Source organism: Bos grunniens, chromosome 13 (genome assembly GCF_055505025.1).
Source record: "Bos grunniens cultivar Pamir isolate PY7600 chromosome 13, Bosgru_T2T1.0, whole genome shotgun sequence".
Taxonomy (NCBI): Eukaryota; Metazoa; Chordata; class Mammalia; order Artiodactyla; family Bovidae; genus Bos; species Bos grunniens.
This window is the reverse complement of record NC_141177.1, coordinates 75,980,928-75,998,006: the sequence shown is the minus strand read 5'-3', so window position 1 is coordinate 75,998,006 and position 17,079 is coordinate 75,980,928. Positions and strand designations below refer to the sequence as shown.

Genomic DNA, 17,079 nt, shown 5'->3' with positions numbered 1-17,079 from the left:
AATTTTGCCAGGTGAGTGAAGGCATAATCCACTCCATCGTGCCTCTAGGACTTCTGACATAAAGTTTTAAAAATACAGTCACAGTTTTTTGCTTAGGAAGCAGCTCTGCTTTCAGCACTTGAAATAGTCATGGTCCTGAGACCTCAGCATGGGATAGGGAATAAGTGAAGGTTGAGGTGATTAGGGGAAGAGAGAAAAAAATACAGTTGTCATATAAACTGTTTAAATACACAGTTTAAATATTCCAACTCTTGCAATCCTATCAACCCCTATATTTGTATATTCTCTAATGGGAATCGCGGTTCTGTGGCTTCATATCAAGTTCCAGTAACTTTTCCACCCTCTGATCATTTTACACACTCATGTACATAAGTTTTGGGGTCTCAAGCAAAATGTTAAGATGGTGGCCCTGGCTTTTCTGTTGTTCTTTGTTTTGACTTATCTGCCTGACTATTGCCCTATGTCATTTCAGGTCTGATTTCTCATTGTAATCTTTGTCTTCTGCCTTTTAAAATCCCTCCAAACTGAAGTACTTAGACCAGACTTGTGGAGTGTGTGTGCTCAGTTTGTGACTCAGTAGACTGTAGCCTGCCAGGCTCCTCTGTCCATGGGATCCTTCAGACTACTCAAGTGGGTTGACATTTCCTCTTCTAAGGGATGTTCCTGACTCAGGGATTGAACCTACCTCTCTTGTGCCTCCTGCATCGGCAGGTGGATTCCTTACCGCTGCACACCTGGGAAGCCCTTTAATGCTGGAGAGCCAGGAGGGAGGCCCTTTGGTCCACCCGCCTCCAACAGTGCATATTAAGACCTTTGTTTCAGCCCCATCGATGTCCATTTTTATCCATCCCATTTTTAATAGCCATTAAAGATTTCCAGTCTACTGGCTTGAGTCCTTGACTCTCCCTTGTCTTTTTCCTCTTTGTTTTTCCACCATCAGTGTTTGCTATACTTATTTCTTAACTGTTTGAAAATTTCCACCCTGATACAATTCCCTTGAGCTTCTCCTCTGCCTTTCTGTATTCTTTTGTTAATTAATCTAATATTTTTATTAGCATCTGTATGACCCCTAAGAGGAAGCTGAGACAGCAAATTCACTAAGTCTTCTCAAACTGTTGCTGAATTTTGTAATAGTAAAAATACGTGGGGTATCTGTGCAAAAATCCCCTGATAACCACAGCATTTGCCATAACCTGAGTAATGGGCATAAGGTATATTCATTGGGTGAATATCCCAGTTAATCATAAAGCCAGTTTCACACGACTGGTATGTGAAACCTATGAAGTGCTACCTCTGAGTGTTAGACTTGGCATTTTTAGGAGGAGCTAGATAGTCCCCCCTCTCAGAATAAACAGACCTTACAATAGATTGTACTCAATCCACCTGCTGGCTGTTTCCTTAGGAATATCCTGGTGTGTCTCTGGATTCTCTGTAGCCTTCTATGATTGTTTCCTAGTGAGCAGTGAGTCCTATATCAACCCAAATCTACTGTTTTGTTCTGCGACATTCAAAACCAAAGACAGTGCCCCGAAACTAGTCACTCTCACAAAATATTTTAGTAAAAGTTCTTCAAGAAGCTGGATATAGATCCACAAAATTAGATAGATCCAAAAAACTCCTTCACAGTATACCCTCTGATTTTAGTAATTTCTTGACTTATGCTGACTACCTTCTTGGTGACCAGCAGTACCTTCTGTTGTCGTTTTTCTCTTTTGAGGCTGTTTTATGATCAAAACTCAAACTGACCAAAATCTAAGAGTGATCTAGCATCAAGGCCCCAACCAGGACTTTCTTTTTAAGCTACTGCTGCTGCTGTTAAGTCGCTTCAGTCGTGTCCGACTCTGTACGACCCCATAGACGGCAGCCCACCAGGCTCCCTTGTTCCTGGGATTGTCCAGGCAAGAACACTGGAGCGGGTTGCCATTTCCTTCTCCAGTGCATGAAAGTGAAAAGTGAAAGTGAAGTCGCTCAGTCGTGTCTGACTCTTAGCAACCCCACGGAGCAGCCTACCAGGCTCCTCCGTCCATGGGATTCTCCAGGCAAGAGTACTGGAGTGGGTTGCCATTGTCTTTTCCTTAAGCTATTGAAGATAATAATATACAAGGAATTGTATGTAAGAATGGTTAGAATTGTTCTCATTATTTTTCATTTCCTTATGCATACAGTGGGGGCTTCCGTGGTGGCCCAGTGGTAAAGAATCTGCCTGCTAATACAAGAAATGTGGGTTAGATCCCTGGATCAGGAAGATCCCCTGGAGTAGGAAATGGCAACTCACTCCAGTATTCTTGTCTGGAGAATCCCATGGACAGAGGAGCCTGGCAGGCCATGGGGTTGCAGAGAGTTAGACACGACTTAATGACTAAACAACATGTATTCAGTGAGCCAACTTGGGAATCATATCTACCATTCCTAAATGCCATTGATAATTTTAACTTTAATAACTGGACATGGATTCATATCATGTGAGTAGGTAGCCATTCAGGGATCAAAGATTCTTCATTTATGGCTCTTTTATCTTTTCTCTTCCCAAACCATGGGTTTCTATGAGCCAGGGTAGGCCTGGTAAATCCCACTTCTGCCACTTCTGACAGCAATTCTGAACTGTTTTTACTCAAAACATTTTTGAAGCAAATTTGTGACAAATGTGTGTGTGCGTGTTTTGTCTCACCAATGCTGTAAGTCTTTGGGTACTCACTGGATATCCTATTCAACTCAATTCTGATAGCATGTACCCGGAGTTAGTGTCAATGCCATAAATTAAGAGTTCAGTCCCACAAGACTGCCCCTGCCACCCCCGTCCTGGCCGAAGTCCCAGCTTGTCACCAGTACTTCTCACGGACCAGACCAGCTCTAATTTGAGGGTTCCTGTCACCCTTCTCCAATGGCTTGGTGGTAAAGAATCTGCTTGCAATCTTGGAGACACAGGAGCTGCAGGTTCAATCTCTGGGTTTGGAAGATCCCCTAGAGAAGGAAATGTCAACCCACTCCAGTATTCCTGCCTAGGAAATCCCATGGACAGAGGAGCCTGGCGGGATGTAATTCAAAGGGTCGTGAAGAGTCAGACAGGACTGAGGGAGTGAACACGGCGCCCTTCCTCAGGTTTGATAGTTTGCTAGAGTAACCCTCACCTACTGGTGGTGGTTTATGATAAAGGCTGCAAGTTGGGAATAGTCAAATGGGAGAAGTACAGTAGTGGAGGTACAGTATTGCACGGGGCCCCCATGTTCTCAGGGCACGGCGCCCTCCCAGCACAAACGCGCTCAACCTGGAAGCAGTCCCAGCCTGGTGGTGCAGGGCTCATTATGTAGGCATGATTGATTGAGGCATTGGCCACTGGTGATTAACTCCTTTTCAAAATCCAGAGGCTTTAGAAGCTCTGTGTCAGGGACCTGGGGGAAAGATAAATATACAGATGTGTGTACACACACATGTGTATGTGTGTGTGTATATATGTATACATATACACACATACATATGCAATATCTTATAGATATATATCTTACAGTATTAATGGTAGTCAGACTCACAGCTTGAGGTGTATTTGTGCAGAAATATTCTTAAGCACGTACACTAACATTTTGATCCTCATACTTAGAAGCAAACTACTTTTTTTCCCACAAGTATCCATCCAGGTTCACCACAAAACCTTAAATTGAGAAGTTAGAGTTAACTTCTTATATTAAAAGAATATTATGAGTATTCTTTGAGAGAAGAGGTTTAACCATGACTTTTGTGTGTGTGTAATATACTCATATACAGTACTTTGAAAAATTACTTATTACTAAAAATTTATTTTTAGCATCTTATAGTCATGTAAGGATCCTAGATGCTATTTTTAAGGCAGGTGCCATGTAAGATTAATTTACATGATTATTATAAGCTGAATTTTATAGAATTATTTCAAACTTTTAAATAATAGATGTTTCAGATCATAATTGAACATCTAGCATAAAGTGAAACAAAGTTCCATTTGTGAAGCTAAACATCCCTCAGCGATTCAGTTATTCTTGGAAGTAGATGTTTAATCTTGTTCTCTTACAGCTGGACCATATGTGTTCATTCATTTTTCTGTGATAGATGTGCCAGATAGCCAAAACTTTTGCTTGGTGCCTTGGAGGGGAGAAGGGGTCTGTGAAATGGGCACCTATTTTCTGCCATTCTAGTCACATGTTTTGAGAAGGAAATGGCAACCCACCCCAATATCCTTGCCTGGAGAATCCCATGGACAGAGGAGCCTGGTGGGCTACAGTCCATGGGGTCGCAAAGAGTAGGGCATAACTGAAGCGACTTAACACACCCTGACCTGTTATACAAACACATTTAAATAGAGCTGAGTTGCTTCCAGAAATAAGATACATCTCTCTTGGTGAGTGCTGGCACTTTTTGATGTATTCTGATCTGGGCTCTGACACAGTTGTTATCTAGGTACCAAACACAGAAATGTAACTTTGAAAACAGAACTGGGCACTGCTAGAGCCGTGGAACTGAGCTAGGTCGTAAAACCAATCTCTCCTCTTCCTCTTTGGAGAAAAAGCTCGTCGTTGTTGGCCTGGAGTTCATTGTCTCAAACCCTAGAGTGAACTTTCCAGTGATCAAAACTAGATTCTGTACCCGGTGAAGATATTAGACCTTGACTCATCTCACGCCGCTTCTGTGAGACAACACTAGATGTCATAAAGCCTCTAGTTTAAAAGATGAGCAGTAAATGTACTTTAACACCAATGTTAAAAATGTACAAAATATCAGTAGAAAACAAGGCACTAGTTGCGCCTTTGCAATGGACAAAACAAAAAGTACACAAGCGGTGATTCCTTTACCCAGAGAACACTTAGATTTTTCTTCTGCCTTTTGTCTTTCAGCATGTCATTGGTGTCTACGTGTATTTGCAGATACTTTCCACCTGTGACTTTCTGTTAATTCAATTATATGGCTTACATGATGACTCACTTTCCTTTACCTTTCTTCTATCTTGACTAGTCTAAAGTGAAGGCTTTAAAAGGTTTTGTATGTTTTCCTTATCAATCCTGAACATCTATACTTTTAAAAAATTCTGTTGGACTCCTTTGATAACTAGCCTTTAAATTTGCCTCACAGGTGATGCCCCTTGATAGAAAAGACCTCATGGTAATCCAGTGATTAAACCCAAGTTGGAGCCCAAGAGGGCTGTTTTGTACTGAATTGCAGAGCACAGTAAATGGCATTATAATGAGGTTTTAACTTATCAGTTAAATGAATGAATGGGAACTTTGCAATTCATTAGTATTTTATGTGGTAAATAAAGCAAGGTTTGTTGCTGCAGATGGGAGCCAGTTCAAGCTTCTCTTCTTATAATAAACTATTATATCAGTGTATTGCTGCTGCTGCTGCTAAGTCGCTTCAGTCGTGTCCGAATCTGTGCGACCCCATAGACGGCAGCCCACCAGGCTCCCCTGTCCCTGGGGTTCTCCAGGCAAGAACACTGGAGTGGGTTGCCATTTCCTTCTCCAATGCATGAAAGTGAAAAGTGAAAGGGAAGTCGCTCAGTCGTGTCCGACTCTTAGCAGCCCCATGGACCGTAGCCTACCAGGCTCCTCCGTCCATGGGATTTTCCAGGCAAGAGTACTGGAGTGGGGTGCCATTGCCTTCTCCAATATCAGTGTATTAATGGTGCTTTAAAGAGAGAAATACCTTTCTGAAGAAAGTCTAAGTTGGACTAAGAAAACAGGGTGATCCCTTCTCTATGTCACTGAGCTTGGCCTGTGTGGCAGATGCTGTTCTAGATACTCCTACCATATCACCTCAGTTTTATCTGCAAAACAACCCTGTGTGGTGGGGTCTTCTAAATCCCTGTTTTGACCTGTGAGAAAATCGGCACCAGAGATGCTAAACTGCCTTCCCGCGAGCCCACAGCTATCGAGAGAAGAGTGGGATTCAGACCGTTCTTCTCCATGGCTCTGCAATCGAAAACAAGATTTTATCTCATCCTTAAGCATAAACATCTGTTTGATATATTTAATTTCATTAACATTGTTTCTCTTTGATTTCTTTCCCATTTTTTATGAAAGTTGATGACATTTAGAAAGCTTCATTTTTTAACTTAAAAATGTTTAAACTCAGAAGAGTACTGAGAAAAATAAGAAAGACACATGCATCCCCATGAATTGTAAAAATATTAACATTTTAGCATCCTTACTTCCAGTTTTTTTTTGAATAAAAGAATAAAACATTTTTGGCAATGTTCTCCTCAATTCCATTCCTTCCTTTCCTCCTTTCCATTCCTTGCGCAAGAGCAACCACTCTTAAAAGAGCTAGATATAAAACTTTCTAGAGTATATTTTTATATTTCTTCCACAGATATAGAAGTACAGATTTCCCTTGCTATCCCAAAATACATTCCTATGAAAACTTTTGTAAACCAAAATGGTGTAAAGAAGCAAGTACTTTTTTTTTTTAATCTGGTAAAAGTTAAAATCCTTCTTAAGATTTCTTCTTGTTAGTGAAAACAAGTACTAATGTAGGTCTTTCATAAAAGCGAAGTGGCGTAAAGTGAACTTTCAAAAAGCAAGGGATAGCTGCGTCTATAAACCATATACACTACGGTTTTGTGTGTTTAAATGCATGCATAAGGCCTTTTGTTGTATAGACCATACTGTTTCTTGAGTCTTTTTTTTTTAATTTTATTTTATTTTTAAAGTTTACATAATTGTATTAGTTTTGCCAAATATCAAAATGAGTCTTTTTATCCAACATTCTGTTTCTGAAACCTCTCCATAGTGCTTTTCCTAGCTGTCATTCATTATCAGCTGCTGTATTTAACTCTTATCTTCTAGACCTGCCGTATTTTATGTGTTCATTTTCCTATCAGTGGGTGATTAGGTTGTTTCCAGCGTTCTCTAGTTATAAGCAATGCCAAAATGAACACCTGTTAGTGTATGTTGCCTCTCATACACGTGCCTCTTGGGGTGATCTTGCTGGTTTGGAGGGGCTGTGCTTGAACCCCAGCGAGATGGGCGTAGAACAGCGTCAAACTGGGAAGGGGGCACTTCAGTACCACATCTGAGAATTCAAGGAAAGAACCAGCAAGAATGCTCACCTTGGTTATGAGACCAGCAAGAATGCTCACCGTGGTTATGAGACCAGCAAGAATGCTCACCGTGGTTATGAGATGACTGGTGATACATTTGACTGCTAAGAGATAATCTGTGTCCAGGCTTCGTGAAGACCCTACAAACAAATGTTAGTCTTCCGTGAGGTTTAATAGTGAGAACTCTAAGAGGCAGGAGACCTGGATTTTCTCCTCAGCCGAGCTCGAACCTAGATTTGTGCCATAAAGCCATACGTTAATGTACTCTGAATATCGTTTTTCTCATTTGAAGATGAGCAAGTTTTTGTGGTAGATTTGTTTTTTTCTTGAAGCTTTCTTCCATCCTTGAGTTAAAGCCAGGACAAGTTTTCTTCCTGTTTACACCCTTACCTCCACCCCACCTCCAACACTGAGCTGAGCAGTCTACAGGCCTCAGTCTCTGTTGCCCCCTGGAGTGCCCTGAATGGAGTGCTCTTCTAATCCAGAGCTCCAGGCACTAGGTCCTACAGGTCCCTGCTTTATTGTTCCTTTCCCTGCTGTGTAAACACTCCTGCTCTCTTCTTGAGGGCAGGGCAGCTCTGAACCCTGTGACCCTTGGATTGGATTTTTCAAGGGGCCTCAGCCTCTAGCCAGCCCCCTCGTGGTATCTGACTTGATGACAGCACTACTTATTGTCCCTTTCCTGTCTCACTTCTCCGCCTCTGACCATTGTCATCTAAGCTTCTTATCTCCGGAGTCTCCTTTCTGGGGAAACCCAAACAAAGAAACTCACTGATTCAAGTCCTGCCTGTTCCTCTACCTTCAGCCCTGTTCCACACGCTTCACAAGTTCTTCCTGACCTACGTGGGCTCGTGCTCACAGAGCCGTCCTGGACCCTCGTGGCATTTGCCTTTTGAACCAATTAATGCAAGGCTGGGTGTGATTACCCAGGCTCTTACTTGTTGCTTTCCTGCTCCCAATCAGAAGATGAACTGCCAGAAGTCAAGAGTTCTTTTTCATGTTGCTTTGTTTTCATTTTTAGTGGACCTCAGTGAGCGATATGTAACCAGGGCAGAATATATGCAAGTCTTCACTGAATGATAAAGTAACAGGTCCATCCCCCGAGGGCTGATTGGTGGACAGCAGCCATCTCTTCTCTCTTCCTGGATTTCTTTGCCTTTTAATTAACTTCCCATTAGGGTTGTGGCTCTTGATGATCACAGTCACCTGCGGGCCTGACAGTCAGGTTACCAACCAAGCCATCCATTTAGTTATAGGGATGATGGAGAGGAAAAGCTTTCTCTACTCCCACTTTTAGGATATTTCCGGTACACTGGCAGAAATAACTGAGAATAAAAAGGGATTGGGACATAGTGATTAGAGTTTTAAAATTTTTATCGAATGCCTTTAATTCTAAGCTTATCCATAACTTTATTTTTAATGTTATTATCAGGATTATATGAAGTAAGAAAAAAAAACAAGCTATCAAACAAACTCAAACATTAATGATTCTAAAGGTTTCCTTTCAAATATTTTTGCCACCTTTTCTCTCTCTCTCCCTCCCTCCTTTCCTTCCTTTCTTTCCACAGTCAGCCTTATTGAAATACAAAATTTAAATTAAATGACTTAAAAATTCTCTATTTCCATTAAATACCTCATATGGTTAAAAATCGGTAGAAGAAATCAAGTGAATGACACTGACAGCGTTCAGTTTTGTTTAGCAAATGAGGTTTACTTTCAACATAATGCTTTGACTACAGTCTTCATTTTCTTTGCGGAGTGAGGGCAGAGCCTATGGCATCTCCCCCGCAAAGTCTTCAGTTCATGAAGGTATTTACTTATTCCCTGAGTTTAAACATCAAAAACATTTTTTTTTCCCCCTCAGACAGTAACTTTCCATTTGTCATTTATTTGAACCTGCTTAGTGCGTATTGGTTTTGTAAAATATATTACAAAAAGCTTATATCTCAAATTCAGGTCCTTTCAAACTGTGTGCAACCTGATTGGGCAGAGGAGGCCTCTCCTTTCGCTGGGTTTTCTTCCTCCTGAATTGGCTTTATCATCGGCCCTCCAGTTGTCTTCAGAGTTCATCACGGATTATCTCTTCTTGTTGGCAGAAAGCAGGCAGCGCTGAGACTGCAGGGCACAATTGCTGAAAGGGTCCTCTTTCAATTCAGCACTCATTCTAATTTTAACTTATTTGGTACTGCTGTGGAAAAGCTGTTTGCCTGAAATAAGGTAAATAAATAAATGATATCCTGAGTATAGAGTTCATAAAATAGGATGCAGAAATCTGGGAGCTAAGATTTAGACCCAAGGCACTAATTTTCTTTTAACTTTTCCTCTCCCACTTTTATTCTCCCTTTTCTCCATAATGATCATATCCATCAGGTTGGCAGGGATGAAAGAACAGGATAGGATACAAGATTTGATCAATTTGTTTACGCCTCTCTGTTTGAAATGGGTGGCATTGTAGAATCCAGCGAAGCTCGGATCATGTCCTAAGAGAGTGAGGTGTGCACTGGGTGGAAGGGGCTGCCTGGCCTTTGCGGAATCCAGAGGTCTCAAGGAAGAGCAGAGAGAGCAGACTACCCTGGGCAAGGAGACCCAAAGCCACGGCGCCGGCTGTTTCACTGAGGTCTGCTGCATTGAACCAAGTCATGCTGGGTGTAAATATGAAGCAGTTTAAATAGAATTCTTAATTTTCTCACATAGGTATTACATCTTAACATTTCCGTAGACCAGTCTCAGATTTCTTTCTGAAGGTAGAGAAGATGTATCACTATGTCCTGCCTCCCTGGAAAACAACAAACAATGCTGTCTTGGTTTTTATCATAGCTTTCAATGCTGACCTTGGGAAGTTACTGAGCTCTGAGTTTCAGTATCCTCATCCATAAGATAGACAAAGTAGGATTGCTCTAAGGATTAAATGAGATAACATGTCCAGCAGTTACCATAGTACCTGCCACTCAGTAAATAAGCACTGTCACTATTAGCTCGTAATAGCATTTCAATCATTTTCAAGTTTATTATGACATTTATTCTGCCTGGCAGCCTTGTAGTGTGTTGTGTAATAGGTGCAGGCAAACTTTTCTGTAAAGGGCCAGATAGAAAGTACGTTTAACTTTCCAGTCTGTACAGTTTCTGTTGTAACTACTACAGTATGAAAGAAGCCAAATACAATGTGAATGAGTGGATGTGTCTGTATTCCAGTAAAACTTTATTTACAGAAACAGCTGGCAAGCAGATTTGGCCTGGGGACTATGGTTTACTGATTCCTGACAACTCTCTATTTGCTATTATCTGTATTTTAAAAATAAGAAGATGGAAGCTTATTGCTAGGAGAAGGCCCATGTCCTCATTGCTAATTAGATATATTTGTTGTTTTTCAGTTGCTAAGTCATGTCCGACTCTTTGCAACCCCATGGACAGCAGCATGCCAGGCTCTCTTGTCCTCCACTATCTCCCGGAGTTTGCTCAGATTCACATCCATTGAGTTGGCTATCTATCTAATCATCTCATCCTCTGCTGCCCTCTTCTCCTTTTACCTTCAATCTTTCCCAGCATTGGGATCATTTCCAATGAGTTGGCTTTTTGCATCAGGTGGCCAAAGTATTGGAGCTTCAGCTTCAGCAACAGTTCTTCCATGAATATTCAGGACTGATTTCCTTTAGGATTGACTGGTTGGATCTCCTTGCAGTCTGAAGGACTCTCAAGAGTCTTCTCCAGCACCACGGTTTGAAAGCATCAGTTCTTTGGCATTCAGCTTTCTTTATGGACCAACTTTCATATCCATACATGACTAGTGGAGAATACATAGCTTTGGCTTTACAGAACTTTGTTGACAAAGTGATGTCTTTGATTTTTAATACACTATCTAGGTTTGTCATAGCTTCCCTTCCAAGGAATAAGTGTCTTTTAATTCCATGGCTGCAGTCACCATCTGCAGTGATTTTGGAGCCCAAGGAAAGAAAATTTGTCACTGTTTCCACTTTTTCCCATTCTATTTGCCGTGAAGTGATGGCACCAGATGCCATGATCATAGCTTTTTTAATGTTGAGTTTTAAACCAGATTTTTCACTTTGCTCTTTCACCCTCATCAAGAGGCTCTTTAGTTCCTCTTCACTTTCTGCCGTTAGAGTGGAATCATCTGCATGTCTGAGGTTGTTGATATTTCTCCCAGCAAGCTTGGTTCCAACTTTTGATTCATCCAGCCTGGCATTTTGCATAATGTACTCTGAATAGACAGAGAAGGTGATGGCACCCCACTCCAGTACTCTTGCCTGGAAAACCCCATGGACGGAGGAACCTGGTGGGCTGCAGTCCATGGGGTAGCGCGAAGAGTCAGGTACAACTGAGCGACTTGACTTTCACTTTTCACTTTCATGCATCGGAGAAGGAAATGGCAACCCACTCCAGTGTTCTTGCCTGGAGAATCCCAGGGGCAGGGGAGCCTGGTAGGCTGCCGTCTATGGGGTCGCACAGAGTCGGACACGACTGAAGTGACTTAGCAGCAGCAGCAAGCTGGGTGACAATAAACAGCTTTGATATACTCCTTTCATAATTTTGAACCAGTCAGTCGTTCGATGTTCCATTCTGTTGCTTCTTGACCGGCATATAAGTTACTCAAGAGACAAGTAAGATGGTCTGGTATCCCCAACTCTTTAAGAATTTTCTAGTTGGTTGTGATCCACACAAAGGCTTTAGTGTAGTTATATACGGCACAGTTATACCTACTGTTATCTAACTTTTATTTCAGGATTCTATGCAGAGCAATTTATGATGGGCATTTCTCACCTACTGATCTTCTGCCTTGTCTGAGAAACAGATTTATTTGCACTATTGGCTGGAGCATGGAGATTCTGAAGCAGTCTGCTTTTACTGTGTATTAGGACCAAGACATCAACTTTAAAAATCAAGGCAGCCTTCTTGCTAGCATGCAAATCCTCGTTGACTCTCTCAAAGGTTGATGCCTTGTCAGTCTTAAGTGAGGGTTAGAAATGTAGCTCCTCAAAGCAGTTTTAATACTTCTCTCTATTCTCAGTAATACTAACAATGTATTTTTGTAGTCAAAAATGTATTCCTAAAAAAAAAAAAAAAATGTATTCCTGGATTCTGCATCTTAAATTAGAGGGCTCATTTGGGAAACATGGGTCAAAGTCTTGGGGGGAAAAAAAACAAACCTGTAAAACACTTACAGAATAAGTTCTTGCTTTAGAGTTTTGTTGGTTCTAAAAGACATCCCTAGAGAGACACATGCGGTCTATGGCTTGAGCAGAGTCTTGTATTGGTGCTTCTAGGGTTTGCATTCATACATGCGCTCACAACATTCACGTTCCATTTCTCTCTCCCTCTCTCTCTCTGTGTCTCTGTGGTTTCTCTCTCTCTCTCTCTCTCTCTCTCTCTCTCACACACACACACACACACACACACACACACTTAGACATGAATTAAGGAGGGTGTTTGGTGTTTACAAGCAGACATTGTGCACCAGACTCTCAGATGGTACTTTATAGAGGTTGCCTCAAGCTATTATTCTGATCCAATTTATATGTATTTAGTTTCAAATTTAGTAGACTGGGTAGCAGTTTCTCAGTTTACCACAAATTAGAAGCAGCAAATGGAATAATGGATTTTAAACATATCTCCTAGTTGATAAGCTATATTTATTTTCATTTATGTATTTTGTCATGCCAAATACAATTGGAAATAGTTCTTTTCTCAGTTGAGTGATACTGAGTCTAATGTAAAGAGACTTAGGACAAATCTAGGGACAGCAGCAGTCAGAAGACAGTTCACAATTTGCAAGCTCCCTTGATACCTATGAAAATGAGGAAGTAAAAAAGGTCCTGAATGGCTTAACTAGAGGCTTCGGTTATGTTTACTTGACTACAATGGACACCACAATCAACAGGAAAACATAGCATGTGCTTAGGGCTGGTGACTAAAGTCCTGCCCGTCTGAAGATGTGCTTCCATTTTATCTGCTCAGTCTTGGGCTGGTGACAAGCAATAAATATTCAATAAACCCCTTTAACTGAATTTTCAAAATATAAAGTTTCATGCTTTAAATAGCATTTATCAAAAAAAAAAAAAAGCCAACAAGTTCGTGGTAAGGGTGCAGTAAATATTTGGGTTATAATTTCATTTGTATAATGGGAAATAAGCATGTGGTTCATTGCCGCATATGCAGAATTCCTGAGATAGTCATTGCTTCAATAAATACTCATAGAAGAGTAACTTGAGTTTCAGATTTTTACATGTTACTGACTAAATCTTCCTTGGGGAAAATTTAAAAGTTAAGATGCCTTTTAACATGATTCAGGAAATGCAAGCATCCTGGCTTGACCCTCGTTTCTGCCTCTCTGGGATACTTCCTCCTTATTGCTATCCTGTATTTTGTTTGTTGTTTTGTCCATATCATGCACCTTACTATAGTTTTAATTGCTTAATTTTTTTCTTACTACCTTTATCTACTCACTCATTAGTTCTTATGATATTTTTAACTCTTTCTAAACAGACAAATGCAATCGAGCTCAGTCCACACGTTTCCTAATTGATAATGCACTTTCCGCCTCTGCACTCATTCCTACAGGTAGAGTCCTGATGAGGGCTGAGAGAGGGCCCTCCTCTTCTGAGGACTCACGTTGTCTCTGCTGGTCAGCTTTTGCCTTCTGTCTGAGTGGATTCCATGGTACCTTCTCCCAAACGGAGAGGCTTTCATACCAAGCATGTTGGAGTTCAAATTAACAGAGAACATGCAATCCTTTTTATCTTTCCTAAATTATACCCAAATTTAGTACCAGGTTGTAAATTCAAACTGAGACTTCTTTGTACTCTAAGGATTGAGACAGTTGCTCAGATTTCTCTGGAGTGGGTCACAAGTGTTCTTTCTGGAGTTTTGTTCAGAATATGCAACCATTTTGATTTATTGGAGTCTTTTGCTAAAGCATAATTACAACTTTCAGACAATCCTTTTGAAGTCAATTTCAGCTTTTTTTTTTTTTTTTTTTTTACAGAAAAGAGGAATATATCATGTCTCCATCTGTATCCTGCAGTTCCTCAGGAGTAATTTTCAGTGTTGTTGAAGACTTTAGAAGCACCCAAGTTAATCATTATATCACATAAATTTTGCAAAAGCAGGATGTATAAATTATTAGCCATGTTTAGGAAAGTCATTTTTCTTGAAGCATTGAAAGATGTTATTAATCCTAAAGACTAGGTGATAGTTTGTATATTGCCAAATATTAAAAAAAAAACGTAGTTGGCATCTCTATTACAAACAGGGTTCATATTCATCACAAGGTTTCTTCGTTTCCTTTTCAGAACTGACCTGGTGTTGGTCTCTGAGGCCAGTGGACTAAATAGGGGTGTACATTAGTCCACACCCTTTGGCTCATTCCATATCTCTCCCAACTGCTGTCCTCTCCCAAGTGTTTCCACTTGACTTACAGAAACAGTTGCATTGTTCTTTACCCAAATCCCTAGCATTCCCCGGAGAGCTGTTCTAGCTTTCTGTAGAGCACTTGCAGTTTATCTCTGTAAGAGAATAGTTTTGACTTTGGCACTTACTCTATTTATTTTCCATTCTAATAGGAGTCACTCTGGAGCTAGCTAAGCCACTGTTAGTCAGCTTCTTAAGTCCTGTCCAGACCACTTCCATCTGTAGGAAACACATACTTTTTCATGTCAGAAGTTTAATGAAACTAGAGAAGAGAATTCTTTAAAATAACAATAATAATGAAAGACTCTAATAGATTCAGGGAAATTTCACATATATCTTTTCAAAGTGGGGTCGAGTTTGCTAAAATGTTGAGGCTTTCATTTTTTTTTTTAATATGCCCCCAGGTTAGAGTCACAGAAGTTAGTCAAACATATATCTCTTTTGGTTGGACATGCACATTTGTTTCATTCCTACACTTCCATTTAGGAGAATTATATTTGAATAAGGGAAAGTATATGGCTGCATGCCAGTGATCCATAAAATTAGTATGTATTATTAAAAATAAACTGAGAAGCACAGCAGCAAAAGTGGAGTGTATTCTAGGGTCTTGGTAATCAGCCACAGAGCAGTGTTTGCTTTATCTCATGGGACACTAATGTTCGCATCTAGAAAGTGATAGATAGATACTGATAATTGCCACTGGCTGGCGTTCTTTGTTTCTCACATCAGCTGAGATGCATTGACTGCCCTGCATACTACCGTTTCTTAAGTGACCAGTCATTCCTGAGACATTTAGAGAAGCTAATATCAAATGAAACCAATCTTGTTTTGATTATTTTACCACATCTCAAGTGTACAGAGTTACAGATAAACTTTGCGTGGTGGCTTCAGACTTTGCACTGATTCAGAAAGATTTTAGTGAGAAAGGCCAGCCTTTCTTGTTTCTTGGGCATTCAGAGACTCTTTTTGTGAGTTTGAATTGTCAGTATCTCCTAATCTCTCAACTGCTTTTTTTTCCCTCTTGATTTCTAATCTTACTCAGTTAGAATGGAGGGAAGAGAATACAATAGGGGGATTAATGGCTCAGTATAGAAATGTTTGCTTATTGGACAATAGAAAAGGGAATTTGGGAGACATTCTTACCCTTCCTGTTTACATTCAATAATGTAACCAGTATATTGAAAAGGCTGTCAATAGTGGTTTTATTTTTCCAATTGTGGATTTCCAAAGTCTTATTGTTAGGTGTTCATCAAATAAAGAGAGAGAAAGAAGAAAACAGAAAAAAGAATAAAAAGATGATAGACTTGAGAAGTTGACACCATCACAAAATGAGACTAGACCAGACATGTTTCCAAGTGCTGACTTAGACCTCTGTCGTATCTTTACACACAGCTGGGTGGTTGCGACTATTTCTACCTTTCAATTAGAGATATAGAATCTTAGAGAATGAGAAGTGGGCTTAGAATCTCCTAGAACAGAAGTAACTAAGCTAGGATTTTAATTTAGATTGTCACTCCAAAACCTCCTTTTCTTCATTGGTGAAACCAGTTTTGGGAGATTCAGGGTTGATGCTACTTTGGAAAGTTCGCCACATCTGTTGTATGAATTTTGCAAATCTGATTGAACAGATTATGTGGAGAACTCCCAAATCCTTCCCTACTGACATGGGTAAAAGAAAAGCATATCCGAGAGCAAATTTTAAGCAGTGTTTATTCACTGAAGACTTACAAATGTTGAAAGCATTGTGCAGGTGCTGAGAAAAGCCCAGAGAAATCCATGACATGGTCCTTACCACCAATGCCTATTAGCTAGATGAAGAGCAAGAATATACACATATGAAACACTAACAAAATACTATTATTAAATAATGATTTTATATAGCAAAATAAGACATGATTAATTACCAGATAACAAGAATTGCATGTGGGAAAAGTTGAGAGCTCTGTATTAGATTGTGGTGGTCTAGGATTTTTTAATAGAGAACAAGGACAATATTTAAGCTAGATGGGGAAGGAAGGGCAGAGTTTACAAAGTGAGGACACAGTTGGGTGGTTAATTCAGGCCTGAATACAAGCCACAGAGAAAGGCAGAACTGCACGAGGCAAAGGGCATTCAAGTGGGTTGAAGGACTCAAACAGAAACAGGGAGGTAAGTAAACTCCTTTGGATAGAGTGAAGGCTTTGGTCAGAGAGGGAGCAGAGATGTGACCTGGAAAGTTGGTTGAGATCACGTTATTAGGCTTTCAGTTGCCAGTGCGGACTGAGCCTGTGGCTATGAGTTCCCATAGATATCAGCAGGAAAATTACAGAGTCCGAATCAGATTTGTGCTTTTCGATGATTGTTTAGGCACCAGAGTGCGGCAGAGAGTATGAATGTCGACAAGTCACGAGTGTGGCACCATGCTTGACTGTAGTGTGCTGGGAGGTGTGGGGGACAGCGAGTGGAGAGACCAAGAAGCAACTCCCCAAGTACGCGTCTCTTCTCTAATTCTCATGTTGCTGCCTGCAAGAGCCGCCAGCTCATCCACCCATCTGGTCATTTCCCCCAGTGTAGCCAGAGTGATCTTTACAGTACATAAATTGTTGCTGCAGAAA

General features: G+C 40.6%; 1 protein-coding gene across 6 annotated transcripts in view; it reads left to right on the top strand.

Moving 5' to 3' along the window:
* The window catches only part of MACROD2 (mono-ADP ribosylhydrolase 2), a 2,315,241-nt gene that overhangs the window by 788,840 nt on the left and 1,509,322 nt on the right, over nt 1-17,079 (top strand). The window lies entirely within an intron of this gene.